We start from the raw sequence: 19,781 nt of genomic DNA, 5'->3' as shown, positions 1-19,781 counted from the left end.
TGACTTAACAAGGAAGTAATTTCTGAATCAGCTCTCCCTAGAGTCAGATCAAAGGTCAAGATCAACAGCCATTTGAATGAAAAGATTAAAATAAGTAGACACTGCAAACACTTCCCTAAAGTTCTAACTTGATCTATTCAGAAGAAATTTTGATTACAAAAAATGGTATTTGTTCTACTACCACCACTTCTTATGAGTTTAATCAATGTAAAAGCAGTCACTACAACAAAGGGGTAAAAAATAGTCCAGAAACTTCTCCAACTAACAAATAATTAATTTCTTTCTCAAGTGGAAATATATGGCAGCCAAAAATAATACCAGTTTAGAATACAAATTCATTTGTAAAATGTCAAGAAGGAAGATTGTTGAAGATTGTGATCAGTATTATCTTAGAAACCAACTTAAAGTAGTAGAGCCTAAGAACATTTTCTGCAGAAAATGACTCTACAGAAAGCTTTGTCATATTATATCAAAGAATTTATAGATAAAAACTGGGAAGAGGAATCAGAGAGAATAATGCACTAGGTTTGTTAACATCTACATAATAATCTATTTTGATGATAGTGGAGCTGCCATATTTCAATTCTGATACCCAGGGTTCTATATGAAGAAGCAGAAATGGCAATCAAAAAGGACATTATTTCAAGACGGAACAAGACTGCCAGCAACCAAGCAACCACAGCTTGTATCCGGGACATGCTACATCAAGTGCTTAACTTACCTCCCAACACCATAATGGAATACAAAACACACACTGATAGCATCAAAATGCCAGGCTGGCTGGGCCCCCAAAGGCTCCTTTTTCATAATCTCTGGAAGACATGGTTGAATGTGCCATGACCCTGTCCCTTACTGGGTGGCACCATTGTAGAAGCTGGCATCTTCAGAGTCTCTTGTTCTGCTGGTGTGCCAACTGGCAGATGCTTCTGGACCAGACCTCATGCAAACAAAAGAAATCTGTTCTCAAAGTTAATGCAATTTTGAAAATTCAAAGGGATCAATATTCAAGATATTTGAAAGAAGTGATGAGTGAATAAATTAATAAGAACAATTATAGGCAGAATATTGGCCCCCTCCCAAATAAAAGGAGATTAAAAATATCAGCAACTACCCCATACTTTGCTTTCTCATCTTTACATAACAAAATTATAGACCCGGACCTGGTCACATACTCATTTATCAGTCATACTTAATTTATGGCCTATCCTCTTTTCTCTCATTTATTTATATCCTCCCAAGTTCTAGTTGCCAAATATCCATAGGTATATTTGGATAATTTAATTTTCTCATTAATAAGCTTGAAATATCTTTTTCCTCAGCTAATTAATTACTTGATGAGTTGGAGAAAAATCCAATTTCAATACTTATTACTCTTATCTGTAGTCAAATATTAAATTTAAATGGCTAAATACATACAATTTATTAATAAATGAAAGCTATAATAAAGCAACAACATATATAACTATTTACATCTCAATACCTCAATACATCCATAATTGATTTCTCTGTTCTTATTTAGAAACTCAGTCTCGCAACATTCACCTCATTTTTTAGACTGATTAAAGTACCTTAAGGATCTTCTTCGTAGTTTTTCTTAAGATTATAGTTTAAATGATCCTCAACAATTCCAAAGGGCTCATGTTAAAAAAATGTCATCCACCTCCAGATCAAGAACTGATAAACTCTGAGTACAGACTGAAACTTTTTTTTGCTTTTTTTAAATGTAACAAGGCTAATGTGAAAATATATTTTACAAGACTTCATATGTATAATGGATATTGTATTTCTTGCTTTCTCACTGGGTAGGGGAGAAGGCAGAGAAGGGGAGAGAAATTGGAACTGAAAATAAAAATAAAGAAAAGATATAGTTAAGTTCAGCCTGTCCAGAAAAGAGTTCAAAGAGTCCTTTCTTTATTAATCATAGGAAACTATCTTTTCAAGATATATTCCACTTGCCAGCTCCTCACAGACCCTTCATATAATTTCTTTACAAGACCACAGTCAAAATAGCTCCAGTTAGGAAACTATTTCTCTTAATCTTCCTTTATCTTCTCCACAAATTCTTAATACACAAATAAAATAAGCATAGGGGAAAACACTGGAGTCAGACCTCCAAATTGTCAGCTCAGTTTGTATTTTGTATTTGTATTGTATTTGGTTTTTCTTTGCTCTTAAGGACACAGTCACAGTTTCTATAGTATCTGTGAGGGATGCGTTCAAAAATAGCTGCTTTCTCAGCTCTGTAAAATCTTTATGAGACTGAACATTGATGAAAATATAAGAAAGGAATGAATGTACATGGTTCAGTAGATAGAAAGTCAAGCCTGGAAAGGAGAGGCTCTGGTTCAAATGTGACCTGACACTGTGTGACCCTGAGCAAGTCACCAACCCCCAATTGACCCTTACCCCTCTTCTGCCCTGGAACCAATACTTAGTATCAATTCCAAGTGAAAAGGCAAGAGTTCAAAAAAGAAGGGAGTGTACAAACTTTTAAACAAGGTTTTCTATTACAAAATGCATCTCTTCACAGGCACATAACTGAATGAAATGTACAGAGAGTACCGGAACCTGTTTATTACTTGTTGATTACCCCCCCAAATTGTTTGAAGCAATAATCATTCTCCTCCTCAAAGAATGGATAATAAAACACAATTTCCTTCTTTTGGTAGAGAAGAATGTGGAGGAGAAAGAACTTCCGTTTAAGATAACATGGAAGATTATAAGCTCAGATCCCCACACAGTGCTCACTCTCCCATTTGACAATTGTTCCTTGAGGGCAGAGACAGTCTTTTCCCTTTGTTGGAATCCCCAGGGTTTTGTCCATAATATATAGTAGAAGCTTAATAAAGGTTTATTGACTGACTGACTCCATCCAGCAAACATCTGAAATAGATCTGAGATAGAGCAATGAAAAAGAAAAATGAAAATAAGAAATAAACTCTTCCATCCAGTTCAGAACTGCACTAAAGGGGGGCAGCTGGGTAGCTCAGTGGATTGAGAGCCAGGCCTAGAGACGGGAGGTCCTAGATTCAAATCTGGCCTCAGACACTTCCCAGCTGTGTGACCCTGGGCAAGTCACTTGACCCCCATTGCCTAGCCCTTACCCCTTTTCTGTCTTGGAGCCAATACACAGTATTGACTCCAAGATGGAGAGTAAGGGTTTAAAAAAAAAAAAGAACTGCACTAAAGGAGGATGGCCAGAAGCCAGGGGAAATTAAGAGGAGTCACATCAGGGAAGCCCTGTAACCAGCAGGAACTCTGGGAAACACACTCTCTCTCTCTCTCTCTCTCTCTCTCTCTCTCTCTCTCTCTCTCTCTCTCTCTCTCTCTCTCTCTCTCGTTCTCTCTCTCTCTGAGGACATGGAGCAGACCAAGGGCACCACCCTTAGTGTATCACCAGCAAACTGGGACAGAAACCAGGGATTAGGACAGAGGAGGGGGCCTAATACTGGCCACCCCATCAGACATGACAGGAGTAGCAGCATCCGGAATACACAAAGAAGAGGACCAAATGGACCCTGCTCAAACCATCCAAAAGGGGCAGAGCTGCGCCCTGGAGGTACAAAGTACCAGACCAGAAATTGAAGCTTGCAATACGAATAAACAGACACCAATCACAACAGGAAGTAGGATTCAGTAGTTATGGAATAATGCAGGTTCTTTCAGACAGGATTGCAGTGGCAGTCTTTTTTTTTTTAATTCGCCAAGATCTACTTTTTCACTCTCCTACCCTAACCCCATTCCCACCTCATTAAGAACACAAGAAATATAAACCCATTATAAATATGTATAGTCAATCAAAACAAAATTTCAAATTGGTCATTGTCTAAAAAATAATTTGTCTTATTCTGAACTCTAAATCCCTTCACTCCTCTCCCAGAAGGTAGGTACCATGTTTCGTTTTTAGTCATCTGGAATCCTAGTTGTTATTACATTGACAAGAGTTCCACAAAATATAGGTGGTTCAGTGGATAGAGAGCCAGGCCTTGAGACAGGAGGTCTTGAGTTCAAATTTGGCATCAGAAACTTTCTACTTGTGTGACCCTGGGCAAGTCACTTAACCTCCATTGCCTAGCCCTTATCTCTCTATTGATTCTAAGTGTTAATTTTCTTAAAAAAAAAAAAAAAGTTAAGCAAACTAGTATTCCATTATGTTTACATAGCACAATTTGTTCATCCATTCCCCAGTTTATGAACAACTCCTCAGATTCCCATTCTTTGACACCTAAAAAAAAAGCTATAATTATTTTTGTGTATCTTAGAGTTTGTTTGGCTTAAGACTAATCCCTCCTTTAGTCTACCTTCTCTCTAATTCCCTCCTCCTTTTTCCCTTTTCCTCCTATTTCCCTCCTGAGTGAAATGTATTTCAGTCTCCAACTCTGAAAATGTGTATATTCATTCTTCTTTTGACCAACTTAGATAAGAGTTCCTCACCTCCTCTACCTTGTATAGATGTCTATTTGTGCACTTGTATTATTATTATTATTATTATTAAATTTTGAAATTTTATTTAATTAATTAATTTAGAATCTTTTTCCATGGTTACAAGATTCATGTTCTTTCCTTCCCCTCCTTCCAACCCCCTCCCATATCCAATGAGCAATTCCATTGGTTTTTGTTTGTTTGTTTTCTTTTTAAAAATTTTATTTTTCTTCAGTTACATGTAAAAACAATTTTAAAGATATTTTTACTTTTGAAAAGTTTTATTTAATTCATTTAGAATATTTTTCCGTGGTTACAAGATTCATGTTCTTTCCCTCCTCTCCTCTCACTTCCCTCCCAGAAGTGACACCCAATTCCACTGGGTTTTATATGTGTCATTGATCAAGACCTATTTCCATATTATTAATATTTGTACTAGGGTGATCTTTTAGAGTCTACATCCCCAATTATATCTCCATTGACCCATGTGATCAAGCAGTTATTTTTCTTCCCTGTTCTACTCCCACAATTCTTCTCTGGATGTGGATAGTGTTCTTTCTCATAAGACCCTCAGAATTGTCCTGGATCATTGCATTGCTGCTAGTAGAGAAGTCCATTACATTCTATTGTGCCACAGTGTATCGGTCTCTGTGTACCATGTTCTCCTGGTCCTGCTCCTTTCATTCTGCATCAATTCCTGGAGGTCCTTCCAGTTCACATGGAATTCCTCCAGTTCATTATTCCTTTGAGACAATAGTATTCCATCACCATCAGATACCACATTTTGTTTAGCCCTTCTCCAATCAAAGGGCATCCCCTCATTTTCCAATTTTTTTGTGCACTTATATTATGTGAAATGATTTTCTCTAACCTTCCTTTTCCCTCCTCCCACCAAATTTCTCTTCCTTCTCTTTTTATTCTTTTCTTAAAAACTTTAAGACATAACAGAATCACACCCAGTCCTTGTCTAATTGGGCTTCCTCCATTGAATTATTACTGATGATGATAGGGCTCAAGGGGGAATGTGGTGTTCCCACATTCAAATATAAGTAGTTTATACTTGTTTAGGCCTTTATCATTGTTCATTCATGTTAACCTTTTTATTTTTCTCTTTATTCCTGTGTTTGAACATTAAAGGTTCTCTACAGCTCTGGTCTTTTCATCAGGAATGGTTAAAGATACTCTGTTTCATGAAAGATCCATTTTCCCTCTATAGCCTTATTCTCAGTTATTCTGAGTAAGTTATTTTTGACTATAATTCCATATCCTTTGCTGTCTGGAATATTGTATTCCAAGCTGTTTGCTCCTTTAAAGCAGAGGCTGCTAATTCATGTGTGATCCTAACTGTGGATCCTCAGTATTTGAATTCTTTCTTCATGACTGTTTAGAGCATTTTCCCCTTGGCCTAGAAACTCTTTATTTTTGGCTATGATGTTCCTGAGTTTTCATTTTGGGTTTTCTTTCAAGAGGTGACTGGTAGATCTATTTCCATATTGCCCTTTGGTTATAAAAGCCCTACAAAGTTTTAAGATTTCTTGAAATATGTTTAGAGTTTTTTTGGTCATAATTTTCAGTTAATCCTATGATTCCTTTTTTAGAAAGTAAATTTTGGAGCCAAGCCAAGATAGTGGAATAGAGGCAGAAATTTAACTGAATTTTTCCAACATTCCCCTTCAAACAACTTTATTTTTTTTAATAAAGATACTTTATTTTTACCAATTACATGTAATACAAATTTCCACATAAATTTTCTAAAGTTTTATCATTCAAGTTGTCTCCTTTCCTCCTTTCCCTCCCTGCTCCCAGAGGTGGCAAGCAATTCAATCTGGGTTATTCGTGTATTATCATGCAAAACATTTCCATATTGTTCATTTTTATAAGTGAATAATCATATGAAACAAAAACTCCAAAATAAAACCCAAATAAATTAAAGTGAAAAATCACATGTGTTAATCTGCATTCCAAATCCAATAGTTCTTTCTCTGGAGGTGGATATCATTCTTTATTATAAATCCCTCAGAACTGTCCTATTGTATTGCTGATAGTAGCTAAGGTTATCACAGTTGATTATTCCACAATAATGCTATTACTACATACAATGTTCTCCTGGTTCTGCTCCTTTCTCTCTGCATCAGTTCATTTGGTCTTTCCAGCTCTTTCTGAATTCATCCTATCCATCATTTCTTATAGCACAATAGTATTCCATTACAATCATATACCACAATTTGTTCAACCATTCCCCAATTGATGGGCATCCTTTCAATTTCCAATTCTTTGCCACCACAGAAAGAGCAGCTAAAAATATTTTTGTATAAATGAGTCCTTTCCCCCATTTTTCATCTAAACAACTTTAAAATAATACCTCAAATTGAAATCTGAATTCAATTAATTGGATTCTGGAGCCAAGAGAAGATCAAGGTGAGACATTTTTTCCTGCCCAAGACAACTTAAAAGATCCATAGGAGAGGTCTGGACTTCTCTAGACTTCTCCATCATGCCTTCCTTTCAAGGGAAAATCATCACTGAAAAGCCTCATTATCCTGCAAGATTGAATCTGCCTGTTTCTCACATCTACTCCATACCCTCTGCTTTTAATTAGATCCTGTGACTGGAGGGTAGGGCTGTGAACTATAGGACCTCTATTTAAGAAAAGGGCTCGATATCATCTCCCCATTTTCCAATAGTTATACTACTTTTGGATTTCTCTATCACATCTCCATGTAAAGTATCTTCTCCTCATGCACTTCATTCTACTCCCCTTTTCCATTTCCTTTTATATGTTGTCTTCTCCTATTGGATTATAAATTTCTTGAGGACAGGGATTGTCTGTTTGCATTTGTATCCCCAGTGACACATAATAGATGTTTAATAAGTATTTATTGACTGACTTACTGAATCCTTGACCTGAAACTGGGTAGGGGACAACAAAATGCCAGTTTATACCTGTTAGCAACACTTGGGACCTCCCTTGGTACTGTTTTACATTCTCTCTTTGGATGCTAGAGTGTTCCCAGCTTAAACTGCTTAAAGCCCAGGGTGCTCCTGGTAGATCTCACTCTCAGAAATTGAAGATCTTCCTTTCTGCCTCCTTTATGACAAGCTGGGATGGAAAAGAATTCACCATGACCTTTTCTATATTCTCCACTCAAGATTCAGTCTGGTGCATCTTCTAGTTTTGTCAAAAGAAGTTAGTAGAGAGAAGGTTATTACCTTGTTTCCTATCACTCTGCCATCTTGGCTCAGCCTCTGTGTCACTTTTGTCATAAGGAAAAGCTCTATTGAAAGTGGAGAGGTAATATCAGGAAATTACTGTGGTGGTAGGGAGGAATAAGACACACACACATATATGTATATAACATATTTTCATATGTTATAAATTGTTTTTAAATAAAACTTTGGCTCAGAAAATCAAAGTATAATTTTCAAGTATCCTCTTCGCCCAGTTGTCTTTCATAGAGCTGTGCTGGTAATGGACTTATAGATGTTTGATGAGCCTGCTTATTGAATGGAGGGGCCCACTTCACTTCAGAGTATGTGTAGGTATTCTGTAGTTGATTTTGATCCACTTACTATGTGCCTTTTTTATTGACTGCTGAGCCAAAACTGGATGTCCATGAAGAACAACTCTGAATTGTTTCCTAAATCTTGAGTAAGGTTTGAAGTACTGCTGCAATCTTCTGGGTGGGGAAGACAGAAGTAGCAGTGGTTCACTGGCCATCTGCCTTTCTTCCCATCAGGGGCTGACCCAAGGTCATGAACATGGTTTCTCTGTTCTTGGCATTTTTGTGTTGTTTTTTTTTCTTTCCTGCTCTGTGAGGTTTAAAAGGTTGGGAGGGCCACCAGCGGTCTAAGAACTAGAGAACTTGCCAGAGTTTGCCTAAAGCCAAACTGCCAGATACCATCACTGCAGAAAGGAGCAAATATGCTTGACTCAGTGTAACAGGAGATTAATGGCCTCATTTGGAAGGGAGCACACAGTGGGGTAAATTCTGTGTTTGAGCTGTCTCCACCCAGGGGCTGTGGCAATATAAAGAGAGGTTAGAGTTCCTATTAGTACTTCACATTTCTGTTCCTGCTATATCTTCTCTGAAAATTATTTGGAAGAGTTTTAAAAAAAAGCCTATCTCAAATTCAGTCTAATCATTATAATCCTCTAAGTGAGAGTGATAAGGGTCTGATCTGGGGGTGGGTAGAGAGATGTCAATAGCACTTAGCAGCATGTTGGGAATAGATAAGGGAGGAAAGACTCAAACTTTTCCAAAAAGAATGAGTGATGGGAGGTGAAAAGTAAATGTAATGGTGGGGTAGGCTTAGGGGGGAAATGACTAGTTCAAAATTGTACAGGGTAAGTTTGAGAAGACATACTCATGAAGATTTCTAGTAGGTAGCTTGAAATATAGATATCTACACTATGGAAGTGGGAGGAATATGGTACAAGGAGCAATGAGCCAAGTAGAAGAAGAAACACCAAGGAATGGTGGTCAACTTCCCTTAGCGAGGGGTGGTGGCACATACACTCCTGAATAAAAAGAGCTCAGCTGGCTCTTCATAGGAAAAAGTTTTCTAGTTAAAACACATTTGTAAACAAGGAAAGAGATCTAGTAAATGGCCCTCAATAGTAGAAGACCAGAAAAGGATAGAAGAGAAAATCTCAGGGATCACAAGACTAGTGAATGTACATGGAAGAGACAAAACAGTACCAAATAGACAACACTATCAGCCAAAAAGACATGAAGAAGAGAGACAAACTATCTAGAAAAGAGCAATGAGATTATATAACCTGGCAATCTGGAATTATGCCCAGAGAGTTATAAAACTGCGTATACCCTTAGACCCAGAAATAGCACTGTTGGGTCTATTTCCCAAGATGATCAGGGATAAAGGAAAGGAACCTATATGTTCTAAAATGTTTATAGCAGCTCTCTTTGTGGAAGCAAAGAACTGGAAAGTGCAAGGATGCCCACCAACTGAGGAATGGCTGAACAAGTTGTGGTATATGATTGTAATGAAATACTACTGCAGTATAGGAAGTGATGAACAGATTAATTTTTTAAAACTTAGAAAGTCCTACATGAAATTATGAAAAACAAAATTAGTAGAACCAAGGGAACATTATGTAAAGCTACAGAATTAATGTTTGAAGAATGACTTGTGAATGTCTATCTCCAAAGAAAGAACTATAAATAGACATATGAAAGGCATAGTTTATATATGCATGTGTATATATATTTGCAAACTGATGCCTTCTCAAATGTGGGGAGGGGAGGGAGGGAGGGAGAGAGTAACCTGGGAAATTTGATTTAATCTACAAATAAAAAAAATTTTTAAAGATTATATTACCGGTAGACACTGATAGACTACAGCCACAGAAATGTACATTTGCCTAACCATATATATCTCCACACATGACTCCGGGATACATGGATTCCTGGTATGTTCCCTTTAATGTGTATACTGCTCAAACATATTAGCTACATGTATATCTTCCCTGACAGGAATAATAACCTATTCAAGTACCCAGTATTTGAATGGGGAGATCTTTTCTTATCCCTTTATTTGCTTTCTTGTTTGACTAAATGCCTACTCTTTAAACTGTGTCCTCTGTCTGGTTAATGATGATGATGATACCTCACCTTTATATAATGTTTTCAACTTGACAAAGTGTTTTACAGACATTTTTCATTTGATTTTCATAATAGCCTTGTGAGGTAAACACCATTATTTTCCTCATTTTACAGATAAAGTAACTTGGGCTTAGTGAGATTAAGTGATTTTTACCAAGGATCATGAGTAAGTAGATGCCTGAGGTAGGATTTGAACTCTTTCTGATTCCAGTTGCAGGACACCAGCCATTACATCATGATGCCTCTGGTTAAGTAAACACACTGGTGGGGGCTCATGAGCTACGATTTTTTAAAAAACTCTTACCTTCTACCTTGGGATTGATACTAAGTATCTCTTCTAAGGTAGAAGAGTGGTAAGGGCTAGGCAATTGGGGATGAATGACTTGCCACATAGCTAGGAAGTGTCTGAAGCCAGATGTGGATCTAAGATGACTCACCTGGTTCTCTCTCCACTGTGATTTGTCAAAGTAAGAGCCAATCTATAGTACCTTGAGTCTAAGATAGTGAATAAAAGTGCCACAGATAACACACAAAATGGCTTGCTAGATGCATACTGGAGGTGCAGAAGGTCCATGGGAGAAGAGAACTGAAGAGAGGGATTGAGAAAGCCTTCAGGGAAAAGATGAGATTTGAAAAGTACTTTAATAAACTAAGAGGAATGCCTTACCTCTGACTGGCCCACTGACAAATCCCTGACTATTCCCAGAATGTGGAACTCTAAAGTGTCTATCATCAGAAAAGGGAGAGAGGACAGTGCTGGAATTGGGTGAGAGTTAAGAGAAAGCAGTACCACCTAAGCTGCTACTCTCAACCTAGAAATTTCCCATCGGTTGCCAAAGCAAATGCCTCACAGCCCCCAATACACACATCTGCCCTTGGATGAGTATTTTAATCTGCTCAACAAATTCAAGTTGGGCCGGGTCACACAGGAAGAGTTGTGGCTATCTCTAAACCTAATACAGCTACAGCTTCCTGTCTCCACTTGCCTTCCCAAGACTTCACCTACCCATGCTGACAGCCAACCTCCCTGACATCATCCCTGACTTTCTGTCCCCCAATCCAGTTCCCTAGTCCTCTGCCCCACCCCCTCAGACTCCTCCTCACCATAAGTCCACTCAGTTCATTTCTGCTCCTTCCATCTGCAGGGGAAAGAAGGAACACCAGCTTAGGAGCAAGCAGCTGCTCTATCTCTCTGTTCCATTCTTTGGATCTCAGTTTCCTCTTCATTAAAATGAAAGGATTGAACTAGATGTTCCTTGAGTTCCCTTCCCACTGTGACATTCGGTTTTCTGTTTGATGTTCTAGCACTCTCTGTTTTATGATCTCTCACTGTTCAGCTGTCTTAGGATTTCAAGTTCTAAATTCTGTGATTCTAGGTTCAATGAGTACTAATGTAGCTTCACTTTTGGCTCCAAAAAGCTGTAGCACCCGTGTGGTCCTACCTCGGTGAAACTGTCTCAGCAGATGGGCTCATCCAAGTTGAGAATAACTGACAGGCCTCAAATCCACTTGTGAGTCAGTCTAACCCACGTGTGGGAAGGGTGGAATGGGCAGATGAGAACAGTTTGTTCCAACAGCCATAAAGATGGCTGCAGGAGGCACTGTGGAGCACTTAGCGCTCGGTCATACATTGGAGATGCCAAGGTCACGCACTACATCCTGGACCACCATCAGACATCCTGACTTTTGTCTTAGACTTCATTAACTCTGAAAGAGAGGGTGATACCGACAACTTTGTATAGGTCTGCCTTACTCTCAGATGCAATTCGTGCACAAATCAAATCATCATCCCATGATGTCATTGATCCTCTTCAAAAATTTCGGATGGGGACTTCCGGTTAAGATGGCGGCTTAGAGAAAGCTAAAGTTCAGATCTCCGGAAAACCCTTCCCCACCGATCTCAAACTATAAGCTCCTAAGGCACCGAAATTCAAAACGATCAACAGCACAGACCCTGGGAACCCTCCTCCTGGACCTGGACCCGGTTCAAAAGGTACGGCTCCCCTCAAAAGCCAGAACCCGAGATCACTCGGACCTCAGGGGTAGGAGCGCAGAGTCCAAGGCTCCCGGAAGCCGCAGCCCGGCCGGGCTCAGAGAGCAGGGTCCTCGGAACAACAACCCTCAGGGCCTTCTACCCGAGTCCGGGTGAAAGTTACTGCCTGGAGCTTCCGCTGCAGAGAGCTGGTCAAAACAACAGCAACCCTCAGGGCGGGCAAGACAGCCTCACGGGCTGGATCCTGCTATCCAAGTCTCAGTGAAAGTCCTTGCCCTCGGAGCTTGGGGAAGCTGCAGCCCATCCCCCCGCAGGCCAATGAAACAGCCTCACGGCCAGCGATTCTGAAGGCAACCTCCGAAAAAAAAGCGAGCCGGGGGGAGAGTGTGGCCTCGTGGTCCAACCCTTCCATTCCAGTTCCAGTGAGGCATATTCAGTTTAACCCAGAGAAAGCTCATAGAACCAACATCTGCCCAGGACTAAAGCCTCTGAACACCAGACAGAGATAAGAAAAGCTAATCCTCCACATTCAGAGATGACAAACTCCACAGAAGCACAGAAGCCCCAAAATACCAAGAAAAATAAGAAGAAAGGGGCGACTTTGGACACATTCTATGGAGCCAAAATACAAAATACAGAGCAGATAGAAGAAGATATACAAGAAAATTCTCCAAAATCTTCCAAAGGAAATAGAAACTCTCCACAAACCCATGAAGAATTTGAATCAGAAATGACCAAAAAGATGGAAGCCCTCTGGGAGGAAAAGTGGGAAATAATGCAAAAGAAATTCACGCTTCTACAAAACCAGTTTGACCAAACTGTAAAAGAAAACCAGGCTTTAAAGCAAGAACTAATAAAGCAAAGCCAAAACACCAAGAAATTAGAAGAGAACATAAAATATCTCACCGACAAGGTGATAGATCTGGAAAATAGAGGGAGAAGAGAAAATTTAAGAATAATTGGACTCCCAGAAAAGCCAGAAATAAACACCAAACTGGACATGATGATACAAGATATAATCAAAGAAAATTGCCCAGAGATTCTAGAACAAGGGGGCAATACAGCCACTGACAGAGCTCACAGAACACCTTCTACACTAAACCCCCAAAACAACTCCCAGGAATGTAATTGCCAAATTCCAAAGCTATCAAACAAAAGAAAAAATCCTACAGGAATCCAGAAAAAGACAATTTAGATATAAAGGAATGCCAATCAGGGTCACACAAGACCTTGCAAGTTCTACTCTGAATGATCGTAAGGCATGGAGCATGATCTTCAGAAAGGCAAGAGAGCTGGGTCTCCAACCAAGAATCAGCTACCCAGCAAAACTGACTATATACTTCCAAGGGAAAGTATGGGCATTCAACAAAATAGAAGACTTCCAACTTTTTGCAAAGAAAAGACCAGAGCTCTGTGGAAAGTTTGATACCGAAAATCAAAGAGCAAGGAATACCTGAAAAGGTAAATATTAAGGAAAAGGGAAAAATGTTATCTTCTTCTTTTACTCAAACTCTCTTCTATAAGGACTACATTTATATCAATCCATGTATACTAACATGTGGGGAAAATGTAATGTATAAATAGGGGGTAAAGAAAGACCAAATAGAATAATGGTTCTCACACAAAGATTCACATGGGAAGGGGAGGGGAAGAAAACTCCTATAAGAAGGAGAGGAAGAGGGGGGGGGGGTTACTCAAACCTCAATCTCAGGGAAATCAACTCTGAGAGGGAAAAACATCCAGATCCATTGGGATCTTGAATTCTATCTTACCCAACAAGGGTAAGGAGAAGGGAAAACCAAGGGGGGGAGGGGGAGAGGGAGAACAAAAAGGGAGGGAAAGAGAGGGGGGAGGGGGAGGGAAGAAAAAGGGAGGGACTAAAAAGGGAAACATCAAGGGAGGGGACAAGGGGGACTGATTCAAAGTAAATCACTGGCCTAAAAGGTAGAGCCGAAGAAGAAAAGGTTAGAATTAGGGAAGGCAATCAAAATGCCAGGGAGTCCACAAATGACAATCATAACTTTGAACGTGAATGGGATGAACTCACCCATAAAACGTAGATGAATAGCAGAATGGATTAGAATCCAAAACCCTACCATATGTTGTCTTCAAGAAACACACATGAGGCGGGTTGACACCCACAAGGTCAGAATTAAAGGATGGAGTAAGACCTTCTGGGCCTCAACTGATAGAAAGAAGGCAGGAGTGGTAATCATGATATCTGATAAAGCCAATGCAAAAATAGACCTGATCAAAAGGGATAGGGAAGGTAATTATATTTTGTTAAAAGGGACTCTAGACAACGAGGAAATATCATTAATCAACATGTATGCACCAAATAATATAGCACCCAAATTTCTAATGGAGAAACTAGGAGAATTGAAGGAAGAAATAGACAATAAAACCATACTAGTGGGAGATTTAAACCAACCATTATCAAATTTAGATAAATCAAATCAAAAAATAAATAAGAAAGAGGTAAAAGAAGTGAATGAAATCTTAGAAAAATTAGAATTAATAGACATATGGAGAAAAATAAATAGGGATAAAAAGGAATACACCTTCTTCTCAGCACCACATGGCACATTCACAAAAATTGACCATACATTAGGTCACAGAAACATAGCACACAAATGCAAAAAAGCAGAAATAATGAATGCAGCCTTCTCAGATCACAAGGCAATAAAAATAATGATTAGTAATGGTACATGGAAAACCAAATCTAAAACCAATTGGAAATTAAACAATATGATACTCCAAAACCGTTTAGTTAAAGAAGAAATCATAGAAACAATTAATAATTTCATCGAGGAAAATGACAATGGCGAAACATCCTTTCAAACCTTTTGGGATGCAGCCAAAGCGGTAATCAGAGGTAAATTCATATCCCTGAATGCTTATATTAACAAACAAGGGAGAGCAGAGATCAATCAATTGGAAATGCAAATGAAAAAACTCAAAAGCGATCAAATTAAAAACCCCCAGCAGAAAACCAAATTAGAAATCCTAAAAATTAAGGGAGAAATTAATAAAATCGAAAGTGATAGAACTATTGATTTAATAAATAAGACAAGAAGCTGGTACTTTGAAAAAACAAACAAAATAGACAAAGTACTGGTCAATCTAATTAAAAAAAGGAAGGAAGAAAAGCAAATTCACAGCATTAAAGATGAAAAGGGGGACAGCACCTCCAATGAAGATGAAATTAAGGCAATCATTAGAAATTACTTTGCCCAATTATATGGCAATAAATACACCAATTTAGGAGAAATGGATGAATATATACAAAAATACAAACTGCCTAGACTAACAGAAGAGGAAATAGAATCCTTAAATAATCCCATATCAGAAATTGAAATCCAACAAGCCATCAACGAACTTCCTAAGAAAAAATCCCCAGGGCCTGATGGATTCACCTGTGAATTCTATCAAACATTCAGAGAACAGTTAATCCCAATACTATACAAACTATTTGACATAATAAGCAAAGAGGGAGTTCTACCAAACTCCTTTTATGACACAAACATGGTACTGATTCCAAAACCAGGCAGGTCAAAAACAGAGAAAGAAAACTATAGGCCAATCTCCCTAATGAATATAGATGCAAAAATCTTAAATAGGATACTAGCAAAAAGACTCCAGCAAGTGATCAGAAGGATCATTCACCATGATCAAGTAGGATTCATACCAGGGATGCAGGGCTGGTTCAACATTAGGAAAACCATCCACATAATTGACCACATCAACAAGCAAACTAGCAAGAACCACATGATTATCTCAATAGATGCAGAAAAAGCCTTTGATAAAATACAACACCCATTCCTATTAAAAACACTAGAAAGCATAGGAATAGAAGGGTCATTCCTAAAAATAATAAACAGTATATATCTAAAACCAACAGCTAATATCATCTGCAATGGGGATAAACTAGATGCATTCCCAATAAGATCAGGAGTGAAACAAGGATGCCCATTATCACCTCTACTATTTGACATTGTACTAGAAACACTAGCAGTAGCAATTAGAGAAGATAAAGGAATTGAAGGCATCAAAATAGGCAAGGAGGAGACCAAGTTATCACTCTTTGCAGATGACATGATGGTCTACTTAAAGAATCCTAGAGATTCAACCAAAAAGCTAATTGAAATAATCAACAACTTTAGCAAAGTTGCAGGATACAAAATAAACCCACATAAATCATCAGCTTTTCTATATATCTCCAACACAGCTCAGCAGCAAAAACTAGAAAGAGAAATCCCATTCAAAATCACCTTAGACAAAATAAAATACCTAGGAATCTACCTCCCAAGACAAACACAGGAACTATATGAACACAACTACAAAACACTCGCCACACAACTAAAACTAGACTTGAACAAATGGAAAAACATTAACTGCTCATGGATAGGACGAGCCAATATAATAAAAATGACCATCCTACCCAAACTTATTTATCTATTTAGTGCCATACCCATTGAACTACCAAAATACTTCTTCACTGATTTAGAAAAAACCATAACAAAGTTCATTTGGAAGAACAAAAGATCAAGGATATCCAGGGAAATAATGAAAAAAAACACATATGATGGGGGCCTTGCAGTCCCTGACCTAAAACTATATTACAAAGCAGCAGTCATCAAAACAATTTGCTACTGGCTAAGAAACAGAAAGGAAGATCAGGGGGAAAGCGACCTCAGCAAGACAGTATACGATAAACCCAAAGATCCCAGCTTTTGGGACAAAAATCCTCTATTCGATAAAAACTGCTGGGAAAACTGGAAGACAGTGTGGGAGAGACTAGGAATAGATCAACACCTCACACCCTACACCAAGATAAATTCAAAATGGGTGAGTGACTTAAACATAAAGAAGGAAACCATAAGTAAATTGGGTAAACACAGAATAGTATACATGTCAGACCTTTGGGAGGGGAAAGGCTTTAAAACCAAGCAAGATATAGAAAGAATCACAAAATGTAAAATAAATAATTTTGACTACATCAAACTAAAAAGCTTTTGTACAAACAAAACCAATATAACTAAAATCAGAAGGGAAACAACAAATTGGGAAAAAATCTTCATAGAAACCTCTGACAAAGGTTTAATTACTCATATTTATAATGAGCTAAATCAATTGTACAAAAAATCAAGCCATTCTCCAATTGATAAATGGGCAAGGGAAATGGATAGGCAGTTCTCAGATAAAGAAATCAAAACTATTAACAAGCACATGAAGAAGTGTTCTAAAGCTCTTATAATCAGAGAGATGCAAATCAAAACAACTCTGAGGTATCACCTCACACCTAGCAGATTGGCTAACATAACAGCAAAGGAAAGTAATGAATGCTGGAGGGGATGTGGCAAAGTAGGGACATTAATTCATTGCTGGTGGAGTTGTGAACTGATCCAACCATTCTGGAGGGCAATTTGGAACTATGCCCAAAGGGCGACAAAAGAATATCTACCCTTTGATCCAGCCATAGCACTGCTGGGTCTGTACCCCAAAGAGATAATGGACAAAAAGACTTGTACAAAAATATTCATAGCTGCGCTCTTTGTGGTGGCCCAAAACTGGAAAACGAAGGGATGCCCATCAATTGGGGAATGGCTGAACAAACTGTGGTATATGTTGGTGATGGAATACTATTGTGCTAAAAGGAATAATAAAGTGGAGGAGTTCCATGGAGACTGGAACAACCTCCAGGAAGTGATGCAGAGCGAGAGGAGCAGAACCAGGAGAACATTGTACACAGAGACTAATACACTGTGGTATAATCGAATGTAATGGACTTCTCCATTAGTGGCGGTGTAATGTCCCTGAACAACTTGCAGGGATCCAGGAGAAAAAAACACCATTCATAAGCAAAGGATAAACTATGGGAGTGGAAACACCGAGAAAAAGCAACTGCCTGAATACAGAGGTTGAGGGGACATGACAGAGGATAGACTCTAAATGAACACTCTAATGCAAATACTATCAACAAAGCAATGGGTTCAATCAAGAAAACATCTAATGCCCAGTGGACTTACGCGTCGGCTATGGGGGGTGGGGGGAGGAAAAGAAAATGATTTATGTCTTTAACGAATAATGCTTGGAAATGATCAAATAAAGTATATTAAAAAAAAAAAGAATCGTTCAAAAAAACCTGAGACACACAATAAATCAGTGACAGACTTAGAAAAAGAAATTGAAATTTTAAAGGAACAATTGAAAAGTAAGGGAGAGACCATGGCCCCTTTGCAGGTATCCACAGATAGATCATTAACAAACCCCTTAATATGCCCCTTCTGTGGGAAGAGAAGCCATGCAATGATAGTCTGTAGGAGCTGGCTACGGGAAACAAGAAATAATAACACCTTTAGGAATAATAACTATAGGAATCACAATGCCAATCAAAATGACAGTGCTCAAAATACAGAAAATTATACTACCCCAAAAAATGCCCCACAACAATATATAAGAAATGGAGCTCGACCACGCTACACTCAGGGTGAACACCCCCAACAGCGTGGAGGATCCCAAAAAACTGCCCAAGCATCTTTATGAAGGTATGAAGGGGGGTGAGGGCCTTGGAATCAAAGAATGAAACCTTTGATTTTCCAGACCCTGATATTTTAATGCCAATAATCCCTATATATTCCCCCCCGAACAGTAAGGAACCTCATGTCACTTTAAAGGTAGGAAATTCATACTATGACTGTCTTTTAGACACTGGAGCATCTAGGTCAGTTCTAGTAAGCAAACCAGATGAGAAAGGTGATTCTATTGGCTCTTTAAATGTAGTAGGTGTTTCAGGAAAACCGTTAAAGGTCCCAAAACTTTCTCCTCGCATGGTACGCATGGGACCCCTAACTGTTGAACATTCTTTTCTTTTAATGCCTGGATCCCTCACAAATTTGCTGGGGAGAGATTTACTATGCAAATTATAAGCCACAATAATGTGCGCCCCAGATGGCTCCCTCTCTTTAGAAGTGCCCAAGGAAACCTTAAATTTACTCCCTGTATTTCTCTCAGAGAGCCAGGAGGCAAAGGAGCCTCCCACCTTTGAAATACCTACAGATATACCAGAGTCTCTTTGGGCCACATCTTCTACTGATGTAGACTTACTTAAATCAGCTGCTCCCGTGCAAATAAAAACTAAATCCAGCCCACCTCCTTGCATTCCTTAGTATCCTCTTTCCAAGGAGGCAATGGAGGGCATTACCCCAATAATAAATTCTTTAATTGACCAAGGAATAATTTTCCCTTGTAAATCTGAATACAACACGCCCATCCTCCCCATTAAAAAACCAAAAAGGGGGCCCGATGGCAAACACCTCTATAGATTCGTACAGGATTTGAGGGCTGTGAACAATCATGTTATAAAGAGACACTCCATAGTTCCCAATATCAATACTATTATTTCTTCTATTCCTAGCACAGCTACATACTTTACAGTAGTAGACTTGTGCTCAGCCTTCTTTTCTATACCCATACATGAGAACTCGAGGCATATTTTTGCTTTCACCTGTAATGGCATACAATATTCCTGGAGTCATCTGCCCCAGGGTTATGTAGAAAGTCTGACCTTATTTGCACAAATTTTGGGACAAGATACAGATAATATAAAATTGAAAAACAGCAAATTAATAAAATATGTAGATGACCTACTCTTGGCTTCCATGGATGCAGAAGCATGTCAGGAAGATAGTAAACACGTTCTTTTGGAATTGCACAAAAGAGGTCATAAGATCTCGAAGGAT

The sequence above is a fragment of the Monodelphis domestica genome, chromosome 1 (genome assembly GCF_027887165.1).
Source record: "Monodelphis domestica isolate mMonDom1 chromosome 1, mMonDom1.pri, whole genome shotgun sequence".
NCBI lineage: Eukaryota > Metazoa > Chordata > Mammalia > Didelphimorphia > Didelphidae > Monodelphis > Monodelphis domestica.
This window is presented reverse-complemented; position numbering follows the sequence as displayed.